At 39.7% G+C, this 13,951-nt stretch overlaps 2 protein-coding genes across 3 annotated transcripts in view; one reads left to right on the top strand and one right to left on the bottom strand.

Annotated features, from left to right (window-relative positions):
• The window catches only part of ALG14 (ALG14 UDP-N-acetylglucosaminyltransferase subunit), a 925,968-nt gene that overhangs the window by 369,770 nt on the left and 542,247 nt on the right, over positions 1–13,951 (bottom strand). The gene's annotated exons all lie outside the window — the stretch shown is intronic.
• LOC126073262 (TLC domain-containing protein 4-like) overlaps positions 1–13,951 on the top strand; it is a 96,031-nt gene that overhangs the window by 78,387 nt on the left and 3,693 nt on the right. The window lies entirely within an intron of this gene.

The following is a 13,951-nucleotide window of genomic DNA, read 5'->3' as shown; positions in this document are numbered from 1 at the left end:
CTAGAGCTGACAGAGACAAAGCCTTACCCTGGAGCTGGTACCCTGAATTTGGACTTCTGTTCTCCTAAACTGTGAGTGAATAAATCAGTTTGTTAAAGCCATCCACTTGTGTTTCTGTTATAGCAGCTGTAGATAACTAAGACAGCATTCCTATACCACTATGATGTGTGCTGCAGGTTCTTCATGGAAAAGAACATAATCTACTCCAGTTCATCTTGGGGTTATTTGTATTTCTTGAATTCAACTTCCTCCTGTCTCAAATTCTGATGTCAATATTCTCAGTCCCTCACTTTTTAAAAATAAACTTTTTTATTTTAGATATACAAAAAAGTTGTGAAGTTACCACAGAGAGTTTCCATATATCCCTCACCTAGTTTCCTTTATTCTTAACGTCTTACATTGCCATGTACAGGTGTAAAAACCAAGAAACCACCATTGATCCATGACTACTAACTAAACTCCAGACTTTACTGGCTTGCATCAGTCTTTCCACTAGTGTCCTCTTTCTCCTCCAGGATCTAATCCAGGGTGTCACATTACATTTAGTTGTCATGTCTGCCTAGTCTTCTCTGGGCTGTGACAGTTTCTCACTCTTTCTTTAGCCTTGTCAATACTGGCCAAGTGTCCTTTAGAATGTCCCCAATCTTGGTTTTCTGATTTTTTTTTTTTCATGATTAGATGGAGGTCATGGGTTTTTGGAAAGAATACCAGAGAGGTGAAGTATTCTTCTTGTCATATCCTGCCAGGGATGACATGACATCCACGTGACATCACTGGCGATGTTAACCTTTATCGCTTGGTTAAGGTAGTGTTTGCATGTTTCTCCATTGCGAAGCTTTCCCCTTTCCAGACTGTTTGAAAGCAAGCCATGAAGTCTAGCCTACTATCAAGGGAGGAAGTTAAGCTCTGCCTCCACTCACTTCTGACGATGGATTTATTGTTAACATTTATGGCCCTGATTGTGTTACTTAACAAGGTCTGCTATTTTTTCCCCCCCATGAGACGTTTAAGTGTTCCTTTCTCTCCATATCTGTTGACATGGTCCTAGTTTAGGGCCTTCAGAATCTCCGTGGTGTGATTACTGCAATCCCTTTAACTAACATCCCTAATTCCAGACTAACCTTACCTAGAATGCTTTCCTTACAGTGCAGTCAGAGTAGAATTTCTCATCTTCCACTCTCAGGACCTTATCATTTTACCAAAAAAAAAACCCAAAAAAACTCTGCAGTCTGCTTAGGCTCTTCTCTCTGACTTTCGCAGTTCTCTGGGATGTGCTCCCCCCCATGTCTGCAGGTTTATTTACTGCTTGTTATAGTCAGGTTTGTACTCTCACTGTCCCATGCACCTGTGGGTTGTTCTGGCCTTTCTTCCCTTTATTCATGGCCTCCATTTCCCCTCTATCTTTGAAAAATTTACTTGTTCTTCAAGATTAGTTCAAAACCCGAAACCAAGGTGTCTTAGTTAGCTGTGCTGCTATAACAGAAATACCGTAAGTGGATGGCTTTAAACAACAGAAATTAATTTTCTCACAGTTCTGGAGGCTAAAAGTCCAAACCAGGGCCTTGACTGTGTCGATTCCTTCCTTGTCGGTAGCCCTGGGTGTTCTATGGTTCTTGGCAATTCTCGTATCTGGTTGCAAAATCCAGTGAGCTCTCCTTGGTGCCTGTCTTAGGACTTGATCCTGCTCGTCACACCCATCTTCTAATACTGCTTTCCCCTTGCTTTCATGGCATTGGCCTCATCTCTTTCTCCTTCCATTTCCCAGACCGCCCCTCTCAGGAGACAGTTTGTTAAATGATTGTGCTCCTCAGGGTGCTCTTCTATACCACTGACTTTCTCCTGGGGTGAGCTCTTCCACTCCCAAGGTTTCAAGCTATTACTTGTTGGCTGATGTTGGTGTAATGGACTGTGCAAGAGTTTTGGAATCAGATAAACTCAAGTTAGAATTTAACTTTGCCATTTCCTATGTCCTTGGGCAAGTTACTTAACATACCTGTACCATAGTTGCTTTCTTTCTTAAAAAAAGAAGCATACTAATGTTGTTTACCCTTGAGTTGATTCCAACTCACAGGGACCCTATAGGACAGAGTAGAACTGCCCCACAGTTTCCAAGGCTATAATCTTTATGGAAGCAGACCGCTACATCTTTTTTCAGTGGAGCAGCTGGTGTTATCAAACCTTTCGGTTAGCAGCCAAGAGTTTAACCACTGCGCCACCAGGGTTCCAATATGAGTATTACCTACCTCTTAGTATTATAGTGAAGTGTTTTCTCCTCTCACGTGCCACATCAAATTCAACATGTCTAAAATAGAATGTTAAGGAGCCCTGGTGGCACAGTGGTTAAGTGCTCGGCTACTAACAGAAAGGTTGGCAGTTCAAACCCACCAGCTGCTGTGTAGGAGAAAAATACAGCAGTCTGCTCCCATAAAGATTACAGCCTTGGAACCCCTATGGGGCCATTCTACTCTGTCCTATAGTGTCTCTATGAGTCAGAATCAACCTGATGGCAACAGGTTGGTTTTGCTTTTTAAAACAGAATGCAACAGGCTTCCCTGTGTATCCTCTTCCTGTTTTCTCTTGTTCAGAATGTGGCCCAGCTGTCTACTCTGTTCCCCTGCTCCACACCTGGGAATCATCTTTGACTGTTTCTGCCTCCCCTACATTTGGCCCATCACCAGTCCCTACCGTATCACCTCCTAAATTTTTCTTGCCTTTGCCACCTCCTTTCCATCTCTGTCAGGGCCTAGTTCATCATTTCTTGCCTGGCCTACAGCACCAGTCTCTAACCCTGCACCGTCCAATAGAGTAGCCAGAAACTACCTGTGTTTATTTAGATTGAAATGAAGTAAAATTAAAAATTCAGTTCCTCAGTCTTGCATGTAACATTTCAGGTGCCCCACAGGCCCATGTGGCTTGGAACTGGACAGCACATATATAGATCATTTTCTTTAGAGCAGAAAGTTCAGCTTGGTGCACCCTATTCCACAGTGATCTACTAAAATACAAAAATGAACACACAGCTCCCCTGGGTAAAACATCTCTCAGCAGCTCCTACCACTTACAGGATGAAGGTTGAGCTCTTTACTGTGACCCATAAAGATCTCCAAGTAAAGCTAAGTTATCTCTGCCACTTTCTTCCTCAAACCCTTCTCTCACACCAACTTGCCCATCTTCCGGCACAGCTTCCTGTCTCCTTAGTCATCCTTCAAGGCTCAGCCCAGGGATCATTCCACCACTAAAACCCATTACTTTCCAGGCTAGGTTGGGTGTCCCTCACTTGTGCTTCCAAGATAGCAGTTTATGTTTATGACATTGTGCTCAGTATATTTTATTGTAAAGTTCTCCCTTTTTTATCCTCTTGCCTGTTTATCTCTACATGTTTTTATGTTGGGGGACATATTTTTGTTAAACTTTCCATACTCTAGAGTCTACAGTGTCTGGCACATACCCGTTTTAAAGTTGAGGAATTGGACTGGTGGCAGGAGGAGGGAGAGATGGTTCAGAAGTGAGGAGTTGGCAGACCTGACCTGGCGGCAACTGGAACCCCACAGGCCAGATCCACTGGCGCAAATGCAATGAGGGAGGCAGTGGCAGATGGAGTAGTAGAGTACAGTCATGCCTCCAGATCAGCAAAAAGCAGTGTTCAACTGGCAAAACATAAGTATGAGTCTAATCTACAACCCAGATCAAAAAACACCCCTTTGGGAAATAAATCTCTCCAATTTACTTGACCCTTCCCCACTCTGCACCTGGTCCTGTACAGTCTTCATTGATAGCCACTTTCCCCGGGGCCAGAAGTAGGACCTGTCACGTGCCCTAAGCCATTCTCCTGGCCTTGGAGAAGGAAGAAATTAACAAACAGGGAAAAAATAATCTGCCAGTTTATCTAAGCCGGGAACTCAGGGCAGAACAGCTCCTTTGCCTATGCACAAGCATAACAGGTCCACGGACTTTGAATGCCTTCCGCCCCTGCACAGACCTGTGTGAGCCCATTTCAACAGTTTAGGCCTTCACTAGCACAGTACGACAGAGTATATACCTGAAGTGTAACTTCAACTCTTTCAGTTATATGGTGGAGAGACAGGTTCATGATGTTTGACAAAGCTTTACCTATTAAGTAGGGTCTTCACCTACTCTCAACAGGGGCCTGAGGACTGGTGGCTCCATCCACACCACCTAGCCACCTGAGACAGGGTCCAAGGATAAATAGTGCTTCCCAGTCCTTACATCCAACACCACTGGGTGCCCATAATCTGGCTGCAAATCCCACACACCTACGTGCTTTAAGGAACTGGGACATGCTTTCCTCACAGACACTCAGGCGAGGCTGTCAGCCCCCTACCTTGCTCAGCGCATGATCTCCTACTGCAGCCACATACCTGTGCCTACACCAATCACCCCTGCTTGTCTAAGATTGTAAGTGAGAACCTATACCACATACTTGGTGACTGACAACCTGGACACCTATGCAGAATTCATACAAGAAATGTAAATGGACTCTTGGTCTCATATACCTAGTAACAGCTCTAACCACCTGGTAACAGGACATTAGAGCTTCAAAGATGTCAATAATCAAAGCAACACACCTGAACAGCCTATTAGGCATATCAAAACAAAACAAGAAGCTAGAACACAGTAAGCAAACATTAAAAAAAATACAATAACTTATCGATGGCTTGGACAAAACAGTCAATATGAGATCACATAAACAGACAGACCGTGATGGCTTCAGCAAGGTCCCAAAACAAAGAATCAAGAAATCTTCCAGATGAAGAGAACTTTCTGGAATTACTGGAGGTAAAATACAAAACATTAATATACAGAACTCTTCAAGAGATCATGAAGGAGATCAGGCAAAATACAGAACAAGACAAGCAGCACACAGACAAAGCATCAGAGGAACTTAAAAAGATTAGAGAAGTGCATAATGTCAAATTTAATAGGCAGCAAGAATCCATAGAGAGAGAAATCCAGAAAATTATAAAATTTCAGAATTAGAAAACTCAATACAAAGTCATAGGAGCAGAACTGAGGCAATGGAAGTCAGAATTAGTGAGATTGAAGGTAAAGCACTTGACGCTAACATATTTGAGGAAAAATCAGATAAAAGATTAAAAAAAATGAAGAAACCTTAAGAAGTATGTGGGACTCTATCAAGAGGAATAACCTAGGAGTGACTACAGTACCGGAACAAGGGAGAATAGCAGAAAATACAGACAGAATTGCTGAAGATTTGTTGGCAGAAAACTTCCCTGATATCATGAAAGATGAGAAAAATATATTTCAGTCTAATCTTTTTCTGAAGAGTTGGCCTCAGCAAAGGCTTTAGTTCTGGGTTAACATAGCGTCTGACGGCCAAGTCTTTGAGGGTTCCTCCAGTCTCTGTCAGACTATTAAGTCTGGTCTTTTTACATGAATTTGAATTCTGTACCACAGTTTTCTCTTGCTCTGTCAGGGACTCTCTTTTGTGTTCCCTGTCAGGGCAGTCGTTGGTGGTAGCTGGGCATCATCCAGTTCTTCTGATCTCAGGCTGATGGAGTCTCTGGTTTATGTGACCCTTTTGTCTCTTGGGCTACTATTTTCCTGTGTCTTTGGTGTTCTTCATTCTCCTTTGCTCCAGGTAGGTTGGAAAGAATTGCTGCATCTTAAATGGCTGCTTGCAAGCTTTTAAGACCCCAGACGCCAGTCACCAAAGTGAGATTCACATTTTCTTAACAAGCTTTGTTATGCCAATTGACCTAGATGTCCCCCGAAATCATAGTCCCCGGACCTCAGCCCCTGCTACTCTATTCCCCAAAGTGTTCGGTTCTATTCAGCAAACTTTTTAACTTTTGCTTTAGTCCAGTTGTGCTTACTTCGAATGTATTCTGTGTTGTACTTCCCTTCACCTGAGATAATTCTTGTCTACTATCTAGTTAGTGAATTCCCCTCTTTCTCCCTCCCCACCCTTGTTAACCATCAGAGAATGTTTTCTTCTGTGTTTAAGCCTTTTCTTGAGTTCTTTAATACTGGTCTCACACAATATTTGTCCTTCTGTGCATGACTATTTTCACTCAGCATAGTCCCTTCCAGACGCATCCATATTGTGAGATATTTCACGGATTCATCATTGTTCTTTATCGTTGCAAAGTATTCCATTGTGTATGTACCATAATTTGTTTATCAGTTCCTCTTTTGATGGGCACTTAGGTTGTTTCTATCCTTTTACTATTGTGAACAGTGCTGCAATGAACATGGGCTTGCATATATCTATTCATGTGACGGCTCTTATTTTTCTAGTATATATTCTAAGGAGTGGGATTGCTAGATCATATGGTACTTCTATTTGTAGCTTTTAAAGGAAGCACCAAATTGATTTCCAAAGTGCTTACCTTCCCACGAGGAGCGTATAAGTCTTCCAGTCTCTCTACAATGCCTCCAACATTTATTATTTTGGTTTTTTTTTGGCTCCTTGGAAACTCTTTGGGGCAGTTCTACTCTGTCCTATGGGGTCACTATGAGTTGGAATCAACTCGACAGCACTGGTTGCTGAGGTGAGATGGTATCTCAGTGTAGTTTTGATTAGCATCTCTCTAATGGCTAAATATTGTGAGCATTTTCTCACGTATGTGTTAGCTGCCTGGATATCTTCTTTGATGAAGTGTCTGTTCATATCCTTCCCATTTTTTGATTGGGTTATTTGTCTTTTTGTTGTTGAGGTTTTGCAGTTTCTCGATTATGGTGAGTAGATCCTGATGGGATAGATCATAGTGAAAAACTTTTTCCCAGTTCGTAGTTTGTCTTTTTACTCTTTTGGTAAAGTCTTGTGATGAGTGTGTTTGACTTTTAGGAGATCTCAGTTATCTAGTTTCTCTTCTGGCATTGGTGCATTGTTAGTTATGGTTTGTATTGTGTTTACGCCATGAATTAGGGCTCCTACTATTGTCCCTATTTTTTTTCCCAGTGATCTTTATCGTTTTAGATTTATATTTAAGCCTTTGATCCATTTTGAATTATTTTTTGTGCATAGTGTGAAGTATGGATCTTGGTTGATTGTTTTGCAGACTGATATCCACTTATGGCAGTGCCATTTGTTAAAGAGACTGTCTTATCCCCATTTAATGGACGTTTGGCCTTTGTGAAACATCAGCTGCTCATAGGTGGATGAATTTACATCTGGATTCTCAATTGTGTTCCATTGGTCGATGTATCTGTTGTTGTGCCATTACCAGACTGTTGTGACTATTGTGGGGGTATGATAGGCTCTAAAATCAGGTAGTGTGAGTCCTCCTACATTGTTCTTCTTCTTCAGTAATGCTTTATTTATCTGGGCCTCTTCTCTTTCCTTTTCCATATGGAGTTGGTGATTTGTTTCTCCATATCATTAAAAAATGTCCTTGGAATTTGGACCAGGATTGCATTGTATCTATAGATCGCTTCAGGTAGAATAGACATTTTTACAATGTTGAGTCTTCCTATCCATGAACAAGGTATGTTCTTCCGCTTATGTAGGTCTCTTTTGGTTTCTTGCAGTAGTGTCTTGTAGTTTTCTTTGTATAGGTCTTTTATGTCTCTGGTTAGATTTATTCCTAAGTATTTTATCTTCTTGGGGGCTATTGTAAATGGTGTTGCTTTGGTGATTTCCTCTTTGGAGTTCTCTTTGCTGGCATAGAGCAATCAAACTGATTTTTGTATGTGTCTTTTGTATCCTGATACTTTGCTGAAATCTTCCATTAGTTCCAATAGTTTTCTTTTGGCTTAAGAGTTTTCTGTGTATAGGATCACATCATCTGCAAATAGAGATACTTTCACTTCTTTCTTACCAATTTGGATGCCCTTTATTTCTTTCTCTCACCTTATTGCTCTGGCTAGGACCTCCAGAACAGGGTTGAATAAGAATGGTGATAAGGGCATACTTGAGTGGTTCTCAAACTCAGGGGGAATGCTTCCAGACTCTCTCCATTTAGGATGACCTTGACTGTTGGCTTTATATAAATTCTCTTTATTATGTCAAGGAGTTTCCCTTCTATTCCTATTTTGCTAGAGTTTTTATCATAAATGGGTTTTGGAGTTGTCAAATGCCTTTTCTGCATCAATTGATAAGATCATGTGGTTCTCATCTTTTGTTCTATTTATGTGGTGGATTACATTGATTATTTTTCTAATGTTGAACCATCCCTGTATACCTAGTATGAATCCCACTTGATCGTGGTGAATTATTTTTTTTTTGATATGTTGTTGAATTTTACTGGCTAGAATTTTGTTGAGGATTTTTGCATGTATGTTTGTGAGAGATATTGGTTTGTAATGTTCTTTTTTTGTGGTATCTTTACCTGTTTTTGGTATCAGGGTTAGGCTGGCTTCATAGAATGAGTTTGGAAGTATTCCATCCTTTTCTATGCTTTGAAGTACCTTTAGTAGTACTGGTATTAACTCTTCTCTGAAAGCTTGGTGGAGTTCTTCAGTGAAGCTGTTAAGGCCAGAGCTTTTTTTTTTGTTGTTGGAAGTTTTTATATTACCTCTTCAATCCCTTCTTTTGTTACAGGTTTATTTAGTTTTTCTACCTCGGTTTATGTTAGCTGAGGTAGATATTGTGTTTCTAGAAATTTGTCCATTTCCTCTAGGTTTTCAAATTTGTTGGAGTACAATTTTTCATATATACTGTTATGATTATTTTAATTTCAGTTGGGTCTGCCGTTATATCACACATCTCATGTCTTATTCAGGTTGTTGGCTTCCTCTTCTGTTTTTCTTTTGTCATTCTGGCCAATGGTTTATCCACTTTGTTGATCTTTTCCAAGAACCAGTTTTTGGTCTTGTTTACTCTCAATTGTTTTTCTATTTTCTATTTCATTTAATTCTGCCCTAATTTTTATTATTTCCTTTGTTTCGGTTCTCAAGGGATTCTTTTGCTAGTCTCTATTTGATTCGGTTGTAGGGTTAATGTTCTGATTTTGGCCCTTTCTTCTTTTTGGATGGCTGCATTTATTGTTATAAACTGACCTGTGAGCACTGCTTTTGCTGTGCTATAGGGTTCTGGTAGGATGCGTTTTCATTCTCATTTGATTCTATGAATTTTATTCTGCCCTTGACTTCTTCTATAACCGAGTAGTTTTTGAGCAAGGTGTTGTTCAGTTTCCATTTGTTTGATTTTTTCTTGCTTTTTCTGTTATTGATTTCTACTTTTATGGAAAACATACTTTGTAATATTTCAGTGTTTTGGATTCTGTTCAGGTTTGCTCTGTGGCCTAATATGTGGTTTATTCGGAAAATATTCCATGTGCAATGGAAAAGAAAGTATACCTGGCTGCTGTTGAGTGGAGTGTTCTGTATATGTCTGTGAAGTCAAATTGGTTGATTGTGGCAGTTACATCTTCCATGTCTTTATTGAGCTTCTTTCTGGATGATCTGTCCTTCACTGAAAGTGGTGTGTTGAAGTCTCCTACTATTAATGTGGAGCTGTCTATTTCTCTTTCCAATGCTGTTAGAGTTTGTATTATGTATCTCTGAGCCCTGTCATTGGTTGCATAAATATCTATTATGGTTATATCTTCCTGGCGTACTTACCCTTTAATAATTACGTAGCGTCCTTCCTTATCCTTTGCGGTGGATTTTGCTTTAAAGTCTATTTTGTCAGCGATTAATGCTGCCACTCTTGCTCTTTTTGATTGTTGTTTACTGGATATATTTTTTTTCCACCCTTAATTTTATTTTGGGGGTTTTTTTGAGTCTAAGTTGTGTCTCTTGTAGGCAGCATATAGATGGATCATTTATTTACCCATTCTGCCATTGTCTCTTTATTCATGCATTTAGTCCATTTAGAGTCAGTGTAATTGTTGGTATGTATGTGTTTAGTGCTGTCATTTTGATTTTTTGTGTGTGTGTGTGGTGTGGACAGTTTCTTTGTTCCACTTAATTTTCTGTGCTGAGTCATTTTTCTTTATGTATTTTCTTTTTATCTTTTTCATTGTTGTTGTTTTTGTACTTGCTAAGTCTTCTTGTTTTTCTTCTTTTTTATTTTCATGCACAGGTTTGTTAGTTTCCTTTCTGGTTACCTTAAAATATACATTTATTCTTCTAACTTTAAACCAACCTTTCATTTGTTGATATTGCCTTTACTTCCTCTCCATATGAGGAAGAATACATTATTTAGTCACTCTTTTTTATTTTAGTGTTGTTATCTTTTACATACTGACATCTCTGTTTCCCTAATTTCAGTGTTTTAGCTATGACTTGTATTTGTGACTTCTCTGTCTGGGTTGGCACCTGGTTTTTCTGTCTTGGATTTTTATCTGGCGTTACTGATTCTGTAATTGGGGGACTCCCCTTAGTATTTCTTGTAATTTTTGTTTGGTGTTTACAAATTCTCTAAACTTCTTTTTATCTGGAAATGCCTCAATTTTGCCTTCATATTTGAGAGACAATTTTGCTGAATATATAATTTTTGGTTGGCAATTTTTTTTCCTTCAAGTCTTTATGTATGTTGTACTATTTTCTTCTCGCCTGCATGGTTTTTGCTGAGTAGTCAGAGCTTAGACTTTTAACTCTACTTTGTGGGTGACTTTTTGTTTATCTCTAGCCACTCTTAAAATGCTCTCTTCATCTTTGGTTTTGGCAAGTTTGAATCTAATATGTCTTCGTGACTTTATTTTGGGATCTACCCTGTGTGAGCTTTGATGAGCCTCTTGGATAGAAATTTCTCATCTTTTGTAATATCAGGGCAGTTTTCTCCCAACAAATCTTCAACAATTCTTTTTGTATTTTTTGTTATTCCCTCTAGCCCTGTTCTGGTACTCTAGTCACTCCTAGGTTATTCCTCTTGAGAAAAGTCCCACGTAATTCTTAGGGTTTCTTCATTTTTTTTTTAATTCTTTTATCTGATTTTTCCTCAAATAAATTGGTTTCAAGTGCTTTATTTTCAATTTCACTAAGTTCTGAGTTCCTCTGCCTCAATTTTCCTCTTATGACTTTCTATTGAGTTGTATAATTCTGAAATTTTATTGTTAATCTTTGAATTTCTATTTGCTGTCTCTCTGCATTCTTGCAGCCTGTTCAATTTTTCACTGTAGTCTTGTATAACCTTCCTAAATTCCTCTATCGCTTTGTCTGTGTGTTCCTTGGCTTGGTCTGCATTTTCCTGGATGTCCTTACTGATCTCTTGAAGACCTGTATATATTAATATTTTGAATTCAATCTCTGATAATTCCAAGACCTTATCTTCCTCCAGGAGGTTTCCTGGTTCTTCGTTTCGGTCACTTGCTAAAGCCATCATGGTCACCCTCTTTATGTGATTTGTTATTGACTGTTGTGTATGAGCTAGTAATAAATTATTACGTTTATTTAGATTTGCTTACTGTCTCCTAGCTTCTTGTTTTGTTTTGTTTTGATATGCTGAAATAGGCTGGTCATGTGAGCTGATTTGATTATTGGCATTTTTGAAAATCTCACAGCCTATCACCAGGCATTGAGAGGAACCCATTTATTCTTCTTGTATGGATTCAGCTCAGGTGTCCAGGTTACAAGTTTGTGGGGCTGGCTCTCATCCACAGTCCTAGACAGGCAGGGCTATGTAGGGGAGATTGGAGCAGGCACGGGTATTTGACTGCAGTAGGGGGTTATGTCCTGAGCAAGGTAGGGTCTGACGGCTGCCCCAGAGTCCCTGGGTGGAAAGTATGTCCCTGTTCCTTAGATTGCATAGATGGGTGGGTTTTGCAGCCAGACTTTGGGCACCCAGTGGTGTTGGCTGCAAGAACTGGCAGGCACTGCTTATTCTTGGACTCCTGTTGTGGGTGCCAAATAGAGTAGGTGGAGCCACCAGTCCTCAGGCCCCTGATATGGGTAGGTGAGGACACTGTTTAATGGGCAAGTTGGTGTCAAATGTCACAAATCTCCAGCCCCCTTGGCTGTTGCAGTTGAAAATAGGCTTCAGGTATATACCCTGTTATACTATGCCAGTGAGGGCCTACGCTATTGAAATGGGCCCACACAGGTATAGGCACAGGTGAAAGGCATACGAAGTCAGTGGACCCCTTATATCTGTGCCTAGGAAAAGGGGCTGTCCCTGCCCGAGGTCCCAGCTTAGGGGAGATAGTAATTTATTGTTTCCTGTTTGTTATTTGTTTGTTAATTTGTTCCATTTCCAAAGCTGGGAGAATGGCTTAGGACATGCAAGTGGTCCGAATTCTGGCCCAGGGGGTGTGGCAATAGCTAAAGCCAAACCAGGACAGGAGCAGAAAGGGGAGAGTGCTGGTGAAGGGGAGAGAGGTACTTCTCAGATCGGGAAGGGTCATCTTGATCCCACCCGGCAGGTCAGACGCTTTCACTTTACTTTCCCAATGCAGTACCGCTTCCTACTTGCTCTGGAGGCTTGTGCAGACTCTCCACCATTCGGTTTCTCCTTGTGTGGAAAATGTGTCCCAACTGCGAATGCTTGCCTCAGCCCATTGGCTGCTCAATCCAGCCTGTAAGCTGACGGCCAGGTCAGGTGTGGCAAATCCTCAGTGCTTCTGAACTCTCTTGCCCTCCCTTTGGCTCCCAGTCTGACTTCTCAACTTTAACTTTGTTGTTCAGGACTCCTAGATTGTCATAAGTAATTGATTCACTTGTTTTTTGAGTCTCTATTGTAAGAGGGACCACAGGAAGCATTTGAGTACTCCACTATGCTTCACCTATCCATTCGTTTTCCTCTCCACTTGAACCTCTGGGAAACACTGATCTGTTTTCTGCCTTTATACTGTTGTTTTTTTTTTTTCCAGAATGTCATATAAATGGAATCATAGAGTAGGTAGCATTTTCAGACTATCCTCTTGTATTTAACTGTGTGCATTTCAGATTCATCCATACCTTTTCATGGCTTGATAATTCATTTCTTTTTATTGCTGAACAATATTCCATTGTCTGAATGTACTACAATTTCATTATCCATTCACCTGTTGAAAGACATGTTGGTTGCTTCCAGGTTTTCGCAATTATGAATTAAGCTTTTATAAACATTTACATGAAGGTTTTTATTGGATGTGTTTTCAATTTAGTTGAAAAAAATAACTAGATGCATGATTGCTGGATTGTATGTTATGAATATATTTAACTTTATAACTGCCAAACTGTCTTCTAAAGTGACTGTACCATTTTGCATTCCCACCAGCAATGAATGGATTTTAGCTATTGAAATAGGTGTGTAGTAATATATCATTGTTTTCATTTGCATTTCCTTATAATGATAAATGATGTTGAGCATCTTTTTTGTTTTTAATTTCATCATTTTTTTCAATGAAAGTTTACATACCAAATTGGTTCCCATCAGACAACTTCTACACGAACTGTTCAGTGAGATTAATTATATTTTTCATATGTGTCAACATTCTCATTAAGTGCGTTCTGATTGTTCTGTTTCCAGTACTCTAGTTTCCCTGCCCCCCTTGTCTTCTCATGTTTGGTTTAGAGTAATTGTTGACCTTTTTCTCTGATATAGATTTTTTTTATAGGATCCCCATAGTCAAGGGTAGTGTCCTTTATTTTGTGTGCCAATCCGTTATTTTGTTAAAAAGATGACCTTGGGATAGTTTCTGTTCAGGAGTATCTCAGGGTGATAGTCTGAAAAAGTACTGAACATCTTTTCATAAACTTATTTTCCACCTATGTATCATCCCTGATGAGGTATTGTTCAGATTTTTACTCACGTTTTAATTGGATTATTTGTGTTCTTGAGTTTTAAGAGTTCCTTATGTATTTTGGATTCAAGTACTTTATCAGGTGTGTGTTTTATAAATATTTTATCCCAGTTTGTGGTTGTCTTTTCATTCTCTTAACAGTGTCTTTCACAGAGCAAGTTTTAATTTATGAAAATTTTCTCCCAGGGTTGCTGATTTTGTGTTGATTCTAAAATATCATCACCAAACCCAAGATCATGTATTTTTTCTCCTAGACATTTTATACCTTTTCATTTCAGAATTAGGCCTATGATCCATTTTGA

Source organism: Elephas maximus, chromosome 3 (assembly GCF_024166365.1).
Source record: "Elephas maximus indicus isolate mEleMax1 chromosome 3, mEleMax1 primary haplotype, whole genome shotgun sequence".
Taxonomy (NCBI): Eukaryota; Metazoa; Chordata; class Mammalia; order Proboscidea; family Elephantidae; genus Elephas; species Elephas maximus.
Note: the sequence above shows the minus strand (reverse complement) of the source record. Positions and strands in the feature narration are given on the sequence as shown.